The following is an 18245-nucleotide window of genomic DNA, read 5'->3' as shown; positions in this document are numbered from 1 at the left end:
ATATCTTTGGGATTCACCCCCAAACAAATACAAGCTTATTTATTTGATAACATGTCACTGTGGTAAATCATATGTAGGAAAAACAAATAGAGAGTATAAAACACACATCGCAAAACATCAGAGTGCAATAATATGCAGAAATATGAACCTGGCATTAGCACTGCATTTTGTTGAACTTAATCATCCTATTACTTCATTATTGTATATAGGAATTGAGAGGGGATTTCCATCTAGAAGGTGAGGTGAGTTTGACCAATTTTTACTTGGACAGAAGGCCTTTTAGGTATATTAAATGTGAACATTGGCACACATGGTTTAAAAGTAGATTTTGATTTGGGTTGTTTTTATAGGTATTATGATATTAAAAATGAATGGGACTTACATCATTTGGTATCTTATTTAAATGTAGGCCTATGTGTGTATTTGCTGCTTGTATTTTTTAATCTACTTATATTGATGGTTTGAAATTTATGAAACTTATATTTTGTTTACTAATGAATCATTGGAGTATTGTATGTAATTACCTTCATGTGTGTATAATTAGCACTCCCATTTATATTGTTCTCCACTTGGTGAAAATAATACCTTGATAAACGCGATTTACTTTGCTGAAACATTGGTGGTAATTAATAAACTCTGCTTCAGTGAGTGTCGGGGGCGCCACCTGGTGGGCAGTGCTGAACAGTGCTCGCCAAAGCCTACAGGTATACAAATCACTTTCGCACCATTTATCTCGAGATATTTGGTGCAGAAGAGAGAGCACACGAAAAAGAGTATTTGAAACTCGTAGCAGCAGATTCAAGCAGTTGTATTTATGTACTTGTGTTTGGGCTAGAAAATATTAAAAAAATAAAAAAATATTTGTGAAAAATAAATTGTACACACATGCAAGTCTCATCGCACAGATGCACAAACTGATTTTGCAAATGTACAAAATTTGTGTGTGACTTCACATTATTTGATGCAGGCGTTCAAGTAGGTTATGCACCATATTTACTGCATCAATTGTAGCAAAAAATGTGAACTTGTGAGTTTCTTAATCTGTGATTTGTAAAATGGGATTTGTGCAGCTGCACTGAAGGATTTGTGAATGTGTAACTGTTGTGTTGTATTTGAGGGAAAGAAAAAAAATCTACAAGTTTGCATCTCGTCCTCTGCGACCTCAAGTTTACTGATACACATGTGTGGATAATCTCTACAAATACAAATTCCACTGTCACAGGTGTGCAGTTGTTTTGCACCAAATATACCTTCATATCGAACCGCTCTCGCGGTACTTAAAAACCATATGACACAGTCACGTGCCTGCAGCGCCAGCTTAAGTCGGACAGAAATACTGACACCGGAATGCACTGCTTCAAGTCAGCCGCCGATCGGTCTGCGCAGCGCAGCATGAAGTCGAACACACCTATAGAGACAGAGCGCCGCGCGTCATAACCTGAAAACCACGCCCACCGGGGGGAAAACAATCCAACCGTCTCCATTGACTTTGTATTGCGAGAAGCCGCCTCCTTGTCATTTCTGGCTTGTAACAAAAAACTGAATAATGCCTAAAAGCTATGGAAGGCCAACAGAACAAAAACATGTTAAAAATACGTGTTAACACGTACCTACACTGTTTTCTTTACCACCACTTTACCAAACACAGAAACAAACAAGGCTTGGATATCACAGGATGTTATCTAAAATACATTTTGAGCATTTTATAAAAGCATTAGTAGGCTACAACTACATATTTTTAAACAGTTAACTATAATCGTTCAACCCTTGAAATTCATGACCACTTTCACACATTTTTCCAAACTATATTTTTAAATACACTTTAACTTTATCATGCTTCTAAAGCCTAACCGGTAACTGACAAATGAAAACAGGACATTATGTTTTCATAGGTCAACCCATATGCATTATATTTGTTTGTTAGTCCCTTTGATAACCACCGTAAGTCTTATGAAGCTGCTATTGGTTTAGATAGCTTTATAGTAAATATAGTAGTTTTGCTTTATCCTTCAAAGTATAATTGATCAATTATAATTTTTTTATTATCATTAGACACACACAGGAAAAAAACAATAAATTACACTGGTGAGGATCATATACGTCCTCCAGATGCTGTGTTGTCTGTGTAAAATGTGTTGCGGTTGTAAAAAGAGGAATACTATGTGAATGACTCCTTTTTCTTGGGATGTTTTTATCTTTGCTGGAGATGGAGCAAGCAGTACTGTAGACTCCAAATACTCATCCTTTTCAATATTGTAATGAAAACAGAGATGTATACCATAGTTTAATGTTGCATGTGCAAATAAACAGTTGTTTTGATATGATGCTCTCTATTTTCCTTGGCTTTTTTCATAAGGGTTAAAGTGCCTGACACACTACTAGTAGAATACATTAGGAATGAAGAAAGATACATGATGCTTTTAAAATAACATAATATTTAACTTTTATTTATGCCAATAAACAGTAATTACTAAATTTAAGACTCAAACTCCACAGGAAGAAATATCTTTGCTTTTCCATAGCATTTCTTCATTTAATAATTGATTAGTTCGTAAATTGTTGAGGAGACAGGAGCTGTGCAGTATCCAGATGTGATAAGGAACATGGCCCTTCCATTGTATGGCACATCGCATGGAGTATGAACTACCCTATCTTATGTGATTTTGTTAAATGGTTTATGAAGCCTTTAATGGACAGTGGTCCCCTGCTTCAAAAACAGCAGACCTCCAACATCAAGCTTAGCAGAGCTGGGGTGGTTGGTGAGAATCATTTTGGTTGGCTGAAGAAAGATGGTGATGACCTCAGAAGTGCAATGCCTGCAACACATAAATGGTAAAGTTTATTGTGCTGCCCTGGGAAATGGGTGACCTAGGAATGTTAGTATATGTAGGCCTAATGCACATCACAGCCTGTAAACTGTTAAGTCTTATAACTTCATACAATCAGAATGTACTGTAGTAAAAACATAAATGAAAAAGAAAACAGAACTTTATTACATGTACTCTAGTAAGAATTAGGCAAATTATATGGAATATAAACTCCAAAAGAAATTTTTTTTTTGCTCAGTTATAAATGAATCTTATTTAATATTTGATTATTAATAAAACCCATAAACCACAAACATTGGCAACAAAGGGATATAATTGTTTTCAACCAAAAACATTGTAATAGGTAGTATTGACATAGGAAACAGAAATACAGACTCTCTAAAAAATGCTAGGCCCATCATAAAGACAACTGTGTAACTAGAAATCAATATTAAAAGGTATAAAGTTGAGACCTTACTTACATCACTTGGTCAAAAAAAGTCACAGACTCAAGTGTAGGCACAAAACCGTTTATTGAATGCACAATGAAAATCTCAATTCCAGAATGCAGAGACTCACCAAGCAGCAGGGTGGCACTAAATTGAGTCACTTCGGAGAATGGCACCTTGCAGAAAGAGTCAGAGTGCAAGGCATCAGTCAGGAAATGTTATCAGGGAGAGCAGCGAGGCAGGCAGACGGGATGAAGAGAGCCAAAGAAGAGCCAACCGATGTGAAGCTAGGCATAGAGAGGGAAGATGAGGCTGGGAGAACGGGGCAGATGGCATCAGGGCACAATCTGGAGAGAACAGAGAAGAGTCAGAAAGAAAAAGCACTGACAGCGCATCTCATAATTAATGAGATGATGACTAGACGGAGGGGAGGATATAGCCTGGGATACACTGCATGATTTTTGGCGGTCCCAAACGAAAGATTACCATCGTGAAACATTTGTGGCAATTTCTGTGATCGTGGCTCTTCGGTGGTCCTATGTCGACCAGCTTACCAGTATTTGTTTAACACTAGCACATGCTGGTGACATTGCACTTAACTGGAGTCACAGTCATCACAACCTATGAGTCAATAGGTGTCATCATTATACAGTCTACATGCTTGTCGTACCCAAGTTTAAATGATCCATGTCGCACAGTGTGATAAGGTAATGATATTATAGGAGAGCAAAAATCTTGCAGTGTATCCTGGGCTTAAGACAATGACTGGTACGTGCATGGCCACCTGTCAAAACAAACCAATGACAAAACACACAGCGTACAAAACACATAAACAGAAACAACCAATCAGAACAAAGCTGTGACACACTTGTAGCTATAGTATTCAATCAGATACTGGTTGCCCAAATTCATTGATTGTTTCATTAGACAGAAACAGGTTTTGGAATGTTTGGTGTGATGGTTGCTGTATCGGTCAGGTTAACAAGTGAAAACTGAATATTTCATTTAGTATGAAAAGTAAAAGTTACACTCTGATTTTGACCTTAAATGCTTAAAAATGTCTAAATTAAGTGCAGGTGCAAAGTCATAAATATATTAATTTGTGACAGTTCTACTGTTTGCACTTGAAATAAACACAGACATGACATGTAGATAATAAAAATCTTTAACAAAAATATAATCTGAAAAAGGATAAAGATGTTTTAACAATTTAAAACAAAACTGTTTACTAATAATAAAACAGACAATAGCAGAAAGAATACGCATGCATGTTTAAGTTAAGAAGAATAATGAGCTTTTTAAAAAGTACCTGTATGTCCAGTTGTGCGGTCTGGAGTACATTGCTTTGCATGTAGTCCTATAAGGATCGCTTGGTCTTCTTGAATATATTAAGTCATATAACTGCTTCAAGTACGCATTCTCTCATCAGGCCCACTCTTACAGCCTCAGGGTGGGTCATTGTTCATAATTTGGTCATCTAAATAAGCTTCGGTCAATCTTGTGAATAAACACTGAGTGAATAATCTGTGAAAGACAAGCATATAGAAAACCATAAAAAGTTGCTTGTATTAGTAATAACTAGAATCAGATTTGTTTTTATGATTTTTGAAACAATGGTTATTCAAATGTAAAATCATAGTATTAATGTAAAATCAACAAGGAAATTATATAGACCAACTTACTCTAATAATGCTACACAGTAGGCCTACAAAGGAATATAGTTTCCCTCATATTTGGACAGATCTGTGTTATTTACTCTCTTGCCAGTTTGTCATGAGTCATAACTTTATGTTCATATTTTTAAATGAATAACAAACACAACGCATTCATTTAAACAGCACTAAAATTTTACCTCACTATATTGTCTCCATCTGGGAAAGCCTGACACTGTTTCCACTAACTTATGTTATTGCAGTTATAAAGACTTTTGCCCAAGGCCATTTATCTAACAAAACTGTTTTCTGTTGTTGTTACTGCTGCTGCTTTTGCGTTTGTATTCCTCCATAGTACTTTTTGGCTCTTCCGTGTGGTTACGTTACCCTTCCGTCAGCGTACCTGGCTTATGATGGCTATGAGGTAAGCTTACGGCAAACTCGACGTAATGCTTGGATCACTATATCATTAATTATTCACACAATGACAGTGCCTGTCGTAACGCATTCGCTGCAATATAATTATTCATAAGCTTGTGAGCGACCACTTACCTATTGCTTACGATGAGCTGACGTTACGATCTTCATCTTCTTCTTTTGGTTTAATGGCGGGTTACGAACCAACTTTAAAGGTGCATACCGCCACCTGCTGTGATGGAGTGTGAAAATAATGATCTGCCTCTTCTATATCCTGTTATATAACACACTATTCTTAATAAATCTCAAACTGCATTTGACTTCCTGATTTTGGATCTTCATTTAATAAGTTGGCTATAGTAAAATCATTGCATGCTATTGCTTGTAAATCTTCCTTTAAAGAGCACCAATTATGCTAATAAATTAGCACGTTAGCACGTTATTGTAATATCCCATAGTACATACATGTTATTAAAACTTGAACTAATGCACTGTGAGTCTTATAAATTGCTTACATACCTCACCGATTTCTGCATGTCTGGAAAACGCTCGGATTTAGTTCCTGTCTCCGCCTCCCAAAATGTCTAGTGTATTCGGATTGGTCAGATGACTACTCAACTGTTATTGGTCAACTGGGTTCGGCGTGTGTTTGAAAGGTTACGCCCCTGACTACGCGTGGGTTTTCCGGTTCTGACTGAGAGTCACAGGCAACGTAAACAAGCGCTATATTTCTCTATAAACGATGGGGTCTGTACTGCCTTACCACTTCAAGCTCGATCCAGAGAGTTCAGACGGCCGTTACGATATAAACGATCTCCGTCAATGAACGCGATTGGATTTAACTTTTTTAGGTGTCCTTAGCTCTGCCAGAATGCTAAACGAAGACGAAAATGTGTTGCAAAGACATCCAAAAGGTAATTATAACGTACTACATTACTTTGCAAACTATATGGAAACACCAAATGTAGCACATAGAAAGTATTTTTTGAAATGATTATAAAACTATTTCACTTATTAACATTATTTTACTATAGTAAACTTTATTATAAAAGCCTGCTTACATACTATATTACTGTGCAAACTATATGGAAACACCAAATGTAGCAAATAGTTTTATAATAATTTCAACAAATACTTTCTATTTCATTTGTTAACATTATTTTACTATAGTAAACTTTATTATAAAAGACTGTTACATACTATATCACTGTGCAAACTATATGGAAACACCAAATGTAGCACAAAGAAAGTATTAATTGAAATGAATGTTCTACATTATTTCACTATGGTAAACTTTTTTATGAAAGACAGCTTACTTATAAGTGCTATGTTTTTACTTATTAGGTTTTAAGGAGAATGCAACAGGTTCCAGGGCCTCTTACCTGCGTGATTCATCATCCAGGTTTTGCACAAATTGTCTAAATCCCTACACACAGAACATTTATTGTACCGACTATAAGCCTTTGAGGTGCAGGACTAGAGTAAGTTTTATTACATTTTTAAACCAATAACACTAAAGTATCATTATAGTAACAAAGTACCCAAAAGAACAAAAGATGTAACTTTAAAGAAAATATAATAGTCAGTCAAAAGTTTTTTTTATTTATTACAAATATATATTTAAATGTTAAACAATATACAAATAAACATACTTTAGTAATCATATTGTGCTCTTGTTTCAAAAATTGTTCAATTCATTTCTTACAGCTATCTATTCAGATAAATGGCATATCAAAGCTTTGTCAGCTGGTGCTATTTAAGACGACACTATAAGGTTATCATCCTGTCGTGTGTTGTTCTCCAGATACGCTTGGAGCTTCCTGATCAGATCGGTCACAATTTTGGCTTTCGACGACCCCTGCACTGAAGATGGCATGCAATATCGTCCTCTTTTGAAGGTCTCTCAAACTGTGATGCCAGGTCCATTGGAATCAGGGCTTCCTTCAGCTTGTCTTCAAATACCTCATCAAACACAAGCCTGATCACATCCTCCACATAACTGTAGAAATATTGCAGTCAATAAATCTTTTGTTTTGATCATTTATTTCCCTGCTTCATACATTAAGTTTTTAATTATGAATGTATTTGAAATAAAACATTACTGCTTACGGTATGTCACTTGTGTGTTTTGGGAACATAGCCTTGTACTTTCCCTCTCCTGCTTTTGTTACGGCTTGGTGACATTGTAATGGATGGCTGCAAGGTACAAATACCTGTAAAATATAAACAAGCAATTAATTTATTGTAAAAGTAAATACTACTTTATTTAACAAAGTTACTAAAATACTTAAATACCTGCACAGCATTCCAATAAATGAGAAAATCAAATTTTTTTTGCTGCAAATCTGAAATCTCAGGCTACGGACAGCAAAGGCATCCACTGATGATGGTGATGGAAACATTGTGAAACGATGCTACTGCCTGGGTTCCTATTATTATGCAGAGAAAAAAAAACTTTGTCATCATCAGTTATACATCTAAGACTGGTAGTGGTTTCACTAGCTAAAGTCTGACTCCTTGTACTGTGTGTAATGATGTTGCATGTTTGCATACATTGTAGAAGGATGTGTCCAGCTGCGAATCTAGGATATAAACAAATAAAACAAACATGTATTCAGTCAAAAAGACATTATAACAATAGAGTACAACGACTATAAATCGTTAGACTATTCATTAAAACGTAAACGTATTACATATTACATGGCCCAACATTAGCAACACACATTACGTGTTTACTTCGTTTCAAAATCTAAGAAAGCTTCAAGTAAATACAACAGTAAAATACATATAACTTTAAACAAATCATCTGTACTTAGAGTTTCTTGAGTTTGATCATGAGAACAAATTTGACTGGTAACAGTTTAACGTTAGCTGGCATTTGTATTTAGCTAAGCAACTTAGCAAGTTTGTAAACATGTCTAAACCAACATCGATAAAAAAAACGATAGTCTGCATAATTCAACATACACGTGTGTAAATATGGTACGTTGTTTATGAAATACAGTATTACAACACAAGACAATTAGCTTGCAAGCTTAGCTCTACACGCACATTATGTTAATCTCAGGTTACAGGTTACGTAATGTACAGTAAAAGGCAAATAATAAACGTGAATACTTACAGCCTGTGATCCAGAAGTGCACAGTAATCCAACTTTCAAGAGGAGACGTCGCGCAAATCCAGCTTCGGTTCATGAGAAGCAGTTATTGTGAAAACTCCGTGAACAACTTCTGACTGGATTTTTCCGGAACCGTATTAAACATGATGTCCTCTGTGGAAGTCCATAAAGTGCTATTTTCCCTTGCATCTAAAGAGACAGCGTCTACTCGAGAGATTTAATCGCTTAAACAATGAAACAAGAGTTTGCAAACAGAGTCAAAGCAGGGACTCACAACCTCCGCCATTTTAGCTCTCTTCTGACTCGGCGCTCCCCACCCTCGTCTTTGAGGGCGTACCCAAGCAAAGCAGAGAGGGCTGAACTATGATAATGTTGGTCTTATCTACGTCACTAATCCCAGGAAGTAAACTGTTGCCTACAATCCGAGTGTTTTTTGTAGTCCTCGAACGTTAGAGACGATAACTCGCGTCATCGTTTTCTTTGAGGTATGTACTTTTTGAATATCGTTAGCATGTACTAATGCACACTTACACACAAAAGGATGTTTAAAAACGTGTATCCCATAATAGGTGCTCTTTAAAATACAACTCAAAATGATAGTGGCAAAGAAGTAATCTGCCATCTTGTGCTCATTAGTGGTAACGACATGCAATGCACAAATGACTAAAACGAGTTATTGTTGTTAAAGCCAGTTTCATTGAAAGCATGGTTTACCGACAATGCATTAATGATCTTATCATTTTAATGATATATTAATAAATCTATGTCCAAAGTTAAGAATATGAACGCAAAAAACTAAATGACAAACATTAAGTGGTGTTTTCCCGGACAGGGGTTTTCTTAAACCAGGATTAAGCCTAATTAGGAAAAAATAAACAAACATATGTTACGGCCAGCTCGTTTTGAACCGCAACATAAACGAGGGGGTCAGACACCAGTTCAATAATCATAAGAATTTATTTAAACATAACAAAAACCACCCACTACAAAACATAAGTCTAGGGAAAAAATAAAACAACAAATCAAATGACAAACAAACTTACTATAACAGATATTAAGGCTACATGATATAAGAAAGCATAAACAAAACAAAATCTCAACGAGAGGTAATGAGCCTCTCTTGAGTTCAACTTGTCAGAGAGTGTGTGAGGCAGACCAGAACTACTGCTTAGCTTTTATACACACACACACTCCTGTTCCTCAATTAATAATTAGGATAAGGGGGTGTCTCAAAACTCCGGGAACTGTCACCATCAAGGATGTAGAGCACTTGGGTTCGTCACACCTCCCAATCCAAAAAGAGGTTCCCTAAAGAACCGACACAAAAAAAAAACTATAAACTGTACAAAATATTACACACAAAACATTTAGGTCACTTATACTCATCTTTGCAATCCCACTCCATTTCGCTCTCGGATCTCCTGGGCCCTAGGACATCAGAGAGGGATAGAGACAAGGAGGGAAAAATACACAAATGACACAAACAAGTTCACACACGTGACAAATCATCGGCAATCAAATTATCCTTGCCGCGGATGTGTTTGATCAATAGATGAAAAGGTTGTAGGATAAGACACCATCTCAAAATTCTTTGGTTTTTACCACGCATTCTGTCCAAAAAGGTTAAAGGGTTATGGTCAGTGTAAATGATGATAGGACCACAAATTGAGCTCAAATAGACCTCAAAGTGTTGAACAGCCAATACAAGGGCTAAAGCCTCTTTTTCAATAGTGGAATAAACCTGCTGATGGCGATTAAATTTTTTTGAAAAATAACCAACCGGATGTTCAATTCCATCAGCATCCTTCTGTAGAAGGACTGCACCAGCACCAGAAGCACTGGCATCTACTGCAAGTAGAAATGGTTTCTTAAACTGAGGTGCAACAAGTACAGGAGCATTGGCTAACAGACTTTTAGCATTATCAAAAGCACACTGACATTTTTCTGACCACTTGAATGGATTTTTCGGACTCAATAAATCAGTCAAGGGAGTAACTACGCTGGCGAAATTCTGGCAGAATCCCCGATAATAGCCAACCATTCCGAGAAATCGACGGAGTTCACGACGGGTACTAGGTGTAGGAAAACTAACAATAGCATCAACTTTAGCTTGAATTGGTTTTACGCAACCACGACCAACCACTTTACCTAAATATGTCACGGTGGCTTTCCCAAACTCACATTTTGCAAGGTTAATGGTTAAATTGGCTTTGGCCAGCCGAACAAAAAGTTCTCTAATTTGGTCAAGATGTTCAGACCAGGAAGAACTAAACAAAACGACATCATCCAGGTAGGCCTCACATCCAGACAAACCGGACAGTACTCTGTTTACCAACCGCTGAAACGTAGCGGGAGCATTTCTAACCCCAAAAGGCATAACAGTGTATTGCATAAAGCTGTCAGGAGTAACAAAAGCAGACAATTCCTTAGCACGAGTTGTTAAAGGCACTTGCCAATAGCCTTTCAAAAGGTCAAATTTGCTGACAAACTGGGCAGAGCCAACTCTATCCACGCAATCGTCAATTCTAGGTAAAGGATAACAATCAGGTTTGGTCAGGGCATTGAGTCTCCGGTAATCGGTGCAAAAACGATAGGTATGATCAGGTTTACTTACTAAAATACAAGGTGAGCTCCAAGAGCTAAAACTGGGCTCTGCTAAATTATGAGCAAGTAAGTAATCCACCTCTTTCTTAAGCAACTCCCTTTATACAGGGTTTACTCGATACGCATGTTGTTTTACAGAATGGGCCGTACCAATGTCAATGTCATGTTCAATGACATGAGTTCGGGTAGGAATATCAGAAAAGAGAGAGGGGAATGAATTTATCAACTCAATGATCTCAGGCTTTTCTGATTCAGACAAATGAGACAAATAAGTAGTCAAATCAGCAAGAACTTCAGAATTGTGGAGTCGCCCTTCTACTACTCCTCGAGAAGGACTGTTCACTTCATCCATAACTGATAAACCTAAATTTCCCACCATCTTCTCAGACATTTCTGACATGTTCTGATCAACAGTGGCAGTAGTTGATACAATATTAACAGATAGAGAAGTCACAGGAGTCACATAAGGTTTTAATAAATTAATATGACAGACCTGTAGTTTTTTTCGGCGATCAGGAGTGTTTATTTGGTAGTTGTTATTAGGAAAACATTTTGCGATCGTATATGGTCCCATAAACCTAGCCTGAAAAGGACTAGTCAACACTGGTAACAATGCCAACACTTGGTCACCTACTTGAAATTGTCTAAATTTAACCTTGCGGTCAAACAATCTCTGCATCTTCTCCTGGGACTTACCTAGTTTTCGTTGAGCAATAGCTCTAGCTTCATAAAGTCTGTAACGAAAACTACTCACGTAATCCAAAACATTCTCTGGTGGATCAGACGTCTTCCACTCATCTGCCAAAACGGCAATAGGGCCCCTGACAGTGTGTCCAAACACTAATTCATTAGGACTGAACCCTATGCTCTCTTGCACGACTTCGCGAATAGCTAATAACATCCAAGGAAGTCCCTCTTCCCAGTCACAGTCCAGTTCAACACAATAAGATCTCAGTAGTGACTTCAGAGTCTGATGGAATCTTTCTAGCGCCCCCTGACTCTGAGGATGATAAGCACTTGAGATGTTATGTGTCACCTTAAGTTGTCGCATGACATTAGAAAAATGTCGAGACATGAAGTTTGAGCCTTGATCAGACTGAATATTTTTCGGAATGCCGAAAATTGAAATAATACTAGTCAAAGCCTTTAAAATTGCATTGGTAGTGATAGATCTCAAGGGGTAAGCTGCAGGGTAACGTGTAGACTGACACATTATAGTAAGCAAGTAAGCATGTCCAGCCTTAGATCGCGGTAAAGGACCTACGCAATCGATTATCAAATGTTCGAATGGGTTAGTAACCGCAGCTATAGGCTGTAGAGGAGCCAACGGAATTTTCTGATTTGGCTTCCCAGTCATTTGGCATGTATGACAGGACCGAATGTAGTTAATCACATCGCGTTTGACTCTAGGCCAATAGAATTCCCTCAAAATTCTGTCATAGGTCTTTCGGACACCCATATGACCCGCAACCCCCTCATGAGACAACTGTAGGACGGCTTGACGAAAGGTAACAGGAACCACAATTTCACAGGTTCAGAACCTATAGGTTGTTTCCTACAAAGTACTCCATCTCTAAGGAAGTAAACAGGAAATAATTTCTGATCACCTCCTTCGTCCACCAAAGAAAACAGATCCTGAAGGGTGCAATCCAACTTTTGTTCTTTGATTAATTCATCTCGGGTCACACTATAAAGTGGAGATAAAGAACAAGCATTAAAAAGATGGTCACCACAATGAAATGGACTTTTAGGCATGGAATCAGACTTGACCATATTGTCAATAACAGGCTGTTACTCAGACACAGGAATCTCATTTCCAGTACTATTGCACACAGGATTACACTCTGGTGAAGAGGAATTCTCAGAAAAAATTAAAGTATCACTAAGAATAGTTTCCCTTTCATCTGACATTTCCTTAGCCTTAGCTCGAGTTATCGCACAAGCAGGGAACAGGTTTGGACAGTCAGGGGAGTTAAATGCTTTGCATCTAACAGAAACTATAGGCGAAACCCCACCATCTGACTTTTCCCACACATTTCCTCCTGCTAAATCATTTCCCAGTATGAATGTGACACCAGGAACAGGAAGTACTGGACGAGCACCCACCACCACATCACCTGACACAAGCTTGGAGTTCAGATGAATGTGGTGGAGAGGAACTTCCATAAACCCCATCTCAAACCCTCGAACGAGTACATGAGCTCCAGTAGCAGTAGTGTCAGACAAAGGCAGAAGTCCTTCCAATAGAAAGGACTGAGAAGCGCCAGTATCTCGAAGGACACAGACAGGAACAGTCTTCTCAGAGCCAGGTAAAGAAACAGTCCCTTCTGTAAGAAAAGGTGCATAATCATTATGACTTTTAACATTTTCAACTTCAGAGACAACCTTCTGCATTTTCACGGAATGAGTAGGAGGACTATGGTTCTCACATGATGTAGAAATTAATCCAATAGTTTTAGCAGACCTCTCTTTTTTCTTAAGAATCATGCAATCAGAAATTTTATGTCCTACTTTTTTACAATAAAAGCAAATAAGCTCTCCTTTTACACGTGTAGGAACAACATAATCAGTGGAAGAATTTTGAGCAACATGTTGACGTTCAAAAGTTGTTTTGCCCTTTCCCAAAATGCTAGTCGTAGGTCTATGCAAATCATTTAAATGACTAGTCGAACCTCGGTGGGTAAGAACAAATTCGTCAGCCATGAGAGCAGCTTCTGACAACTTACTCACTTTATGCTCATTTAAATATACAGTGACAGCTGTCGGTACACAACGTTTAAACTCCTCCATAAGTATCAGCTCTCTAAGCTGTTCCTTAGTATTAACTTTCATTGCGTTACACCAACGATCAAACATGGTTTCTTTTTCTCTGGCAAATTCAAGAAAAGTGCACTTCTCAGACTTGACAAAATTTCTAAACCTTTGGCGATATGCCTCAGGTGCCAATTCATATGCTTGCAGCAGTGTAGATTTAACCGTTTCATAATCACGACTTTGTTCAACGGTCAACGCTGAATACACTTCCTGTGCTCGCCCTGTCAAAACACATTGCAACAATAATGTCCAAAATTCCTTGGGCCATTTTAATGACTCTGCAACACGTTCGAAATGAGAGAAATATTTTTCTACCTCCCTCTCAGAAAATGGCGGGACCATCCGAATGTTTTTAAAAACATCAAAAGCAGGTGCAGCTGGACCAAATTCATTATCCGACCCTGAAGATAGAGCAGATTTCGCATTCATCTCCAACTCATATTTCCTCAACTGAAAACGTCTTTCATCCTTCTCTCTTTCAAACTCCAACTCCATTTTTCGTATCTCAAATTTCTGTTGCAGTTTCTTAAACTCAACATCTCGCTCTAACTCCTTCTCCTTTAGAATAAGAGCATCACGCTCAGCACAAAGCCTTTCTGCATCAACATACAACCGCTTCTCTTGTACAGACATCTCACCAAACTCTACATTTTTATCATACAAAGACGTTGTTAAAGTCTCCTCAGAGTCTACAACTTCAGCCCTTACCTCTAAAACTCCTCGCTCGGAAAGTGCGCTTTTTAGAGTGTTCGTCAGAGTTTCTTTAAGCTTCTTGTCGTTACTGGTTAACTCCACAGCAAAACGCTCGGCAATCTGCAACAACTCTTCTTTTGTGCATCTCTCTAACAATATCTCCGAAGGAAATGCGAAGAAATCTTCGACGATCGTAGACATTCTGCCTAAAACAGTAGTTAACTCCCAAAACAAACAGTAAACACACACGTGAAAATGCCACTAAACTATAACGTTGAGACTACAAATCCCATAAGCCACTTCGCCAGGGACCGTCACAGCATACACACTCCTTGCAAACCCCACTGAGTTACAAGATAGATGAAGACTTACCACAAATCGTTCCCCACATCATCTTAGGCATAACAAACACAAACAGTAAGCAAAGTGTCACTTTAGATGAAAAATTAGAGACTTCAGTTCCTCCCTATAAACAAAACTAACTAAACCTACCTATCTCTTCAAAGGCGTACCGGACTCGAGGCGACATTAAACGCTGAACTCAAGGTCAGTTGGTACATTTAAACCAAAAGCCTGAAGCGTACCCCCGACAGAGATTTAAAACCTCCGCCCAGAATAACCTTCAAAAATAAGAAAGGCAAAACAACAAACTAAAATAACAAACAGTGTCTCGATGGAAGGATTATAAATCCAGCTGAGAACACTCTAAATAACTGAAGTCTACTCGTTTATACAAGTGAACACTAAAACATTATACTTTACCTACACATGTAGCTATCCCGGACGAGTGTCCCCATTTTATGTAACGGCCAGCTCGTTTTGAACCGCAACATAAACGAGGGGGTCAGACACCAGTTCAATAATCATAAGAATTTATTTAAACATAACAAAAACCACCCACTACAAAACATAAGTCTAGGGAAAAAATAAAACAACAAATCAAATGACAAACAAACTTACTATAACAGATATTAAGGCTACATGATATAAGAAAGCATAAACAAAACAAAACAAAACAAAATCTCAACGAGAGGTAATGAGCCTCTCTTGAGTTCAACTTGTCAGAGAGTGTGTGAGGCAGACCAGAACTACTGCTTAGCTTTTATACACACACACACTCCTGTTCCTCAATTAATAATTAGGATAAGGGGGTGTCTCAAAACTCCGGGAACTGTCACCATCAAGGATGTAGAGCACTTGGGTTCGTCACACATACCTTACTAAAAACATTACCTGTGTGCATTTTAAGGCAAAACAAAGAGCACTGATGTATTTTAAGATATGTCAATGCATTTTTTTTTTAGTTTTGAAGGATCCTACCTTAGATCCTCACGTGCAGAATGTTTTTATTATTGTTTTTTTTATCATTTATCATTTATTTACATAATCATCATAATCATTTTATAATCATTAGTTTTTATTTATTTAATTATTGTATTTGATTATTTAATATCATTTTATCATTATCAATTTCATTATTATCATTTTTATTATTACATTATTGTTTATTAATTCATTTATTCATTATTGTTTTTATTCATTATTCATTTATTCATTCATTATTATATTTCTACATTTTATTATATTATTCATTAATTCATTGTATTTCTATATTGTATATGTCTCTTGGTGGTTAAGTTTCATAGAACTGTTCTGTCTGTGTGTAAACAAGATAGATAAAGAGAATGTTTATGGAAGCCCAAGGTCTAAGGGATGATGCAGCTGAGCAATTTTGGATATAACCGTGCATGCTGTATTCCTGGGGTGGACGAGGTTTGAACATTGAGGCATATGCAACTGAAACTGCTGTCCATCAATAAAACTCTGTTCTATTTTATCATCTAAAACCTCCGTCTCACGACTCTGTTTATGCTCTCCAGCAACGATTGATCAGCCTTGTATCTGACGGATACTTTAACAAAGTAAACTTATATTTTCTGATGTGATCTGGTGTCCGGGGCTGGATCGTTCTTTTTTTATTTTGTCTGTGGTGTGGAGTCCAGATCTAACAGTTTGTACAGCTCTTACCTTTATTTTAGTCTAGGACTAGTCTAATCCCTGTCCGGGAAACCGCCCCTAAATTGCTCCCAATACAATTTTGCTGTGTTCTCCACTGTACATTGATTGTACTGATTATAATCCAAAAGTCAGACGGGCCAAGTAATTCCCACGTCATCCATTATAAAGGAGTTTTATTGTGCAGTGTAGCCAATTTCTATACAATTTAGTCCAAGTTTGAAAAACCTTTTGTTTCCATGTCACTCAGAAAGTCAGTGTGATGTCTTGAATTAGTAAGCAAGCAAAAACCATTCAAACGTTTTAGCCTATAAAATGAATTAAAATGCAATTAAGCATTTTAATGTAGTTTATTAATCAACATTAATTATCATGATTATCGAGGGCATAATCAAAAATAAATATTTTTGTTTTCCCTGTAGTGAGTAGCCTATCTGTCTCATATCTGCTTGGAGTTTGAAAGACTCTTCTGATGCTTTTCTATTAAGTTTATTTACATATTTGACATTGAAGTAGTCTAAAGGTAAGTCTTGATTACTTTCATTTTGTGATACTTGAATTAGTTACTGCATCTCTTTAAGGTTATTTGTAACTGTATTGGAAATTATGTTGAAGTAGTTCTCCCAACCCTGTTCATACTTACACACAAATAATAACAAAATTACAGAAATCAAAGTATAATCAGTTCAATGTAAGAAGTTATTATGATTACTAATAGAAGTGTACTCTTTGTCCTGTTATTTTCCTTACCTTGCCACTCAGTCCTTTAGGTTAGGGTAGTTGAAACTATTTCTAATTTCAGCAAAAGCTCCAGAGTTAAATCAACACTGCTTAGATTCACACCCAAGGTGTTAAAAATTACCAAAGAATTTTTTGTATTCTTCCTACGAACTATCACAATGCTTCAACACAAACAATAAAATTTTTGGGATCAAGTGCTCAGCTAAGTAAAGATAAAACTAATCACTGTTAGGATGACTTCTTGTTTTTATCTTTTTTGTTAACAGCAAGTGTTTATCATAAATATTCATTTCATTATTTAACTTATCCTAGGGGCTTATCCTAAAATTATTAGACTAAAATATATATTTGAGCTCGCTTAATTTAAAAACAACTTGCACTTAAGCTTTTTTGTATCAATATGTGAAACAATGAATTGTTGATAAAAGGCTGTTAACAGTTACCAAAAAAGCTTAACTTCTTAAATATAACATAATATTTACATCATAAGATAATAGGCAGTCATGGTCTAATAGTTAGAGTCGGCCTTATAACCTGAGAGTTTTGCTGGTTCGAGTCTCACGGCTGACAGGTTGCGACTGAGGTGCCTTGAGCCAGCCACCTGTCTCCCAGTGTTTCCCGGGCACTGCAGTACTGCTCTGGGTGTGTATGTTCACGACGTGCAGTGCTTGTTCACCACTCACTTGATAGGTTAAATACAGACGTCACATTTCAAGTATGGGTTACCATACATTGGTCATTATGTCACTTTTACTTTTCCTTAAAAAGGATCAGATGGAAAAAAAACTAAAGGTGAAAACAAGAAAGCACTTTTTTTTTAATTCCAATCAAAGCTATAGACATGTGTCTTATTGCCATTCTTCTTTTTTTCCAGTCATCACATATGCATTTATTCATTTAGCATATACATTCATCCAAAGTGTCTTATAGATCA

At 37.0% G+C, this 18245-nt stretch overlaps 3 long non-coding RNA genes across 3 annotated transcripts; 1 reads left to right on the top strand and 2 right to left on the bottom strand.

Moving 5' to 3' along the window:
- Positions 1 to 1840: 1840 nt before the first annotated feature.
- Positions 1841 to 5696, bottom strand: LOC135727295 (uncharacterized). The gene is made up of 4 exons (XR_012337930.1): positions 5461 to 5696; positions 4566 to 4780; positions 3387 to 3603; positions 1841 to 2816 (listed from the first exon to the last, which is right to left on the bottom strand). It is a non-coding gene; the product is annotated as an uncharacterized lncRNA (long non-coding RNA).
- A 31-nt stretch (positions 5697 to 5727) lies between these two features.
- On the top strand, positions 5728 to 7267 carry LOC135729316 (uncharacterized). Its single transcript, XR_010525671.2, has 3 exons — positions 5728 to 6239; positions 6670 to 6806; positions 7130 to 7267. It is a non-coding gene; the product is annotated as an uncharacterized lncRNA (long non-coding RNA).
- Positions 7213 to 7822, bottom strand: LOC135729314 (uncharacterized). The gene is made up of 3 exons (XR_010525670.2): positions 7621 to 7822; positions 7435 to 7538; positions 7213 to 7324 (listed from the first exon to the last, which is right to left on the bottom strand). It is a non-coding gene; the product is annotated as an uncharacterized lncRNA (long non-coding RNA).
- Between the last annotated feature and the right edge of the window lie 10423 nt (positions 7823 to 18245).

The sequence above is a fragment of the Paramisgurnus dabryanus genome, chromosome 11 (assembly GCF_030506205.2).
Source record: "Paramisgurnus dabryanus chromosome 11, PD_genome_1.1, whole genome shotgun sequence".
Taxonomy (NCBI): Eukaryota; Metazoa; Chordata; class Actinopteri; order Cypriniformes; family Cobitidae; genus Paramisgurnus; species Paramisgurnus dabryanus.
Note: the sequence above shows the minus strand (reverse complement) of the source record. Positions and strands in the feature narration are given on the sequence as shown.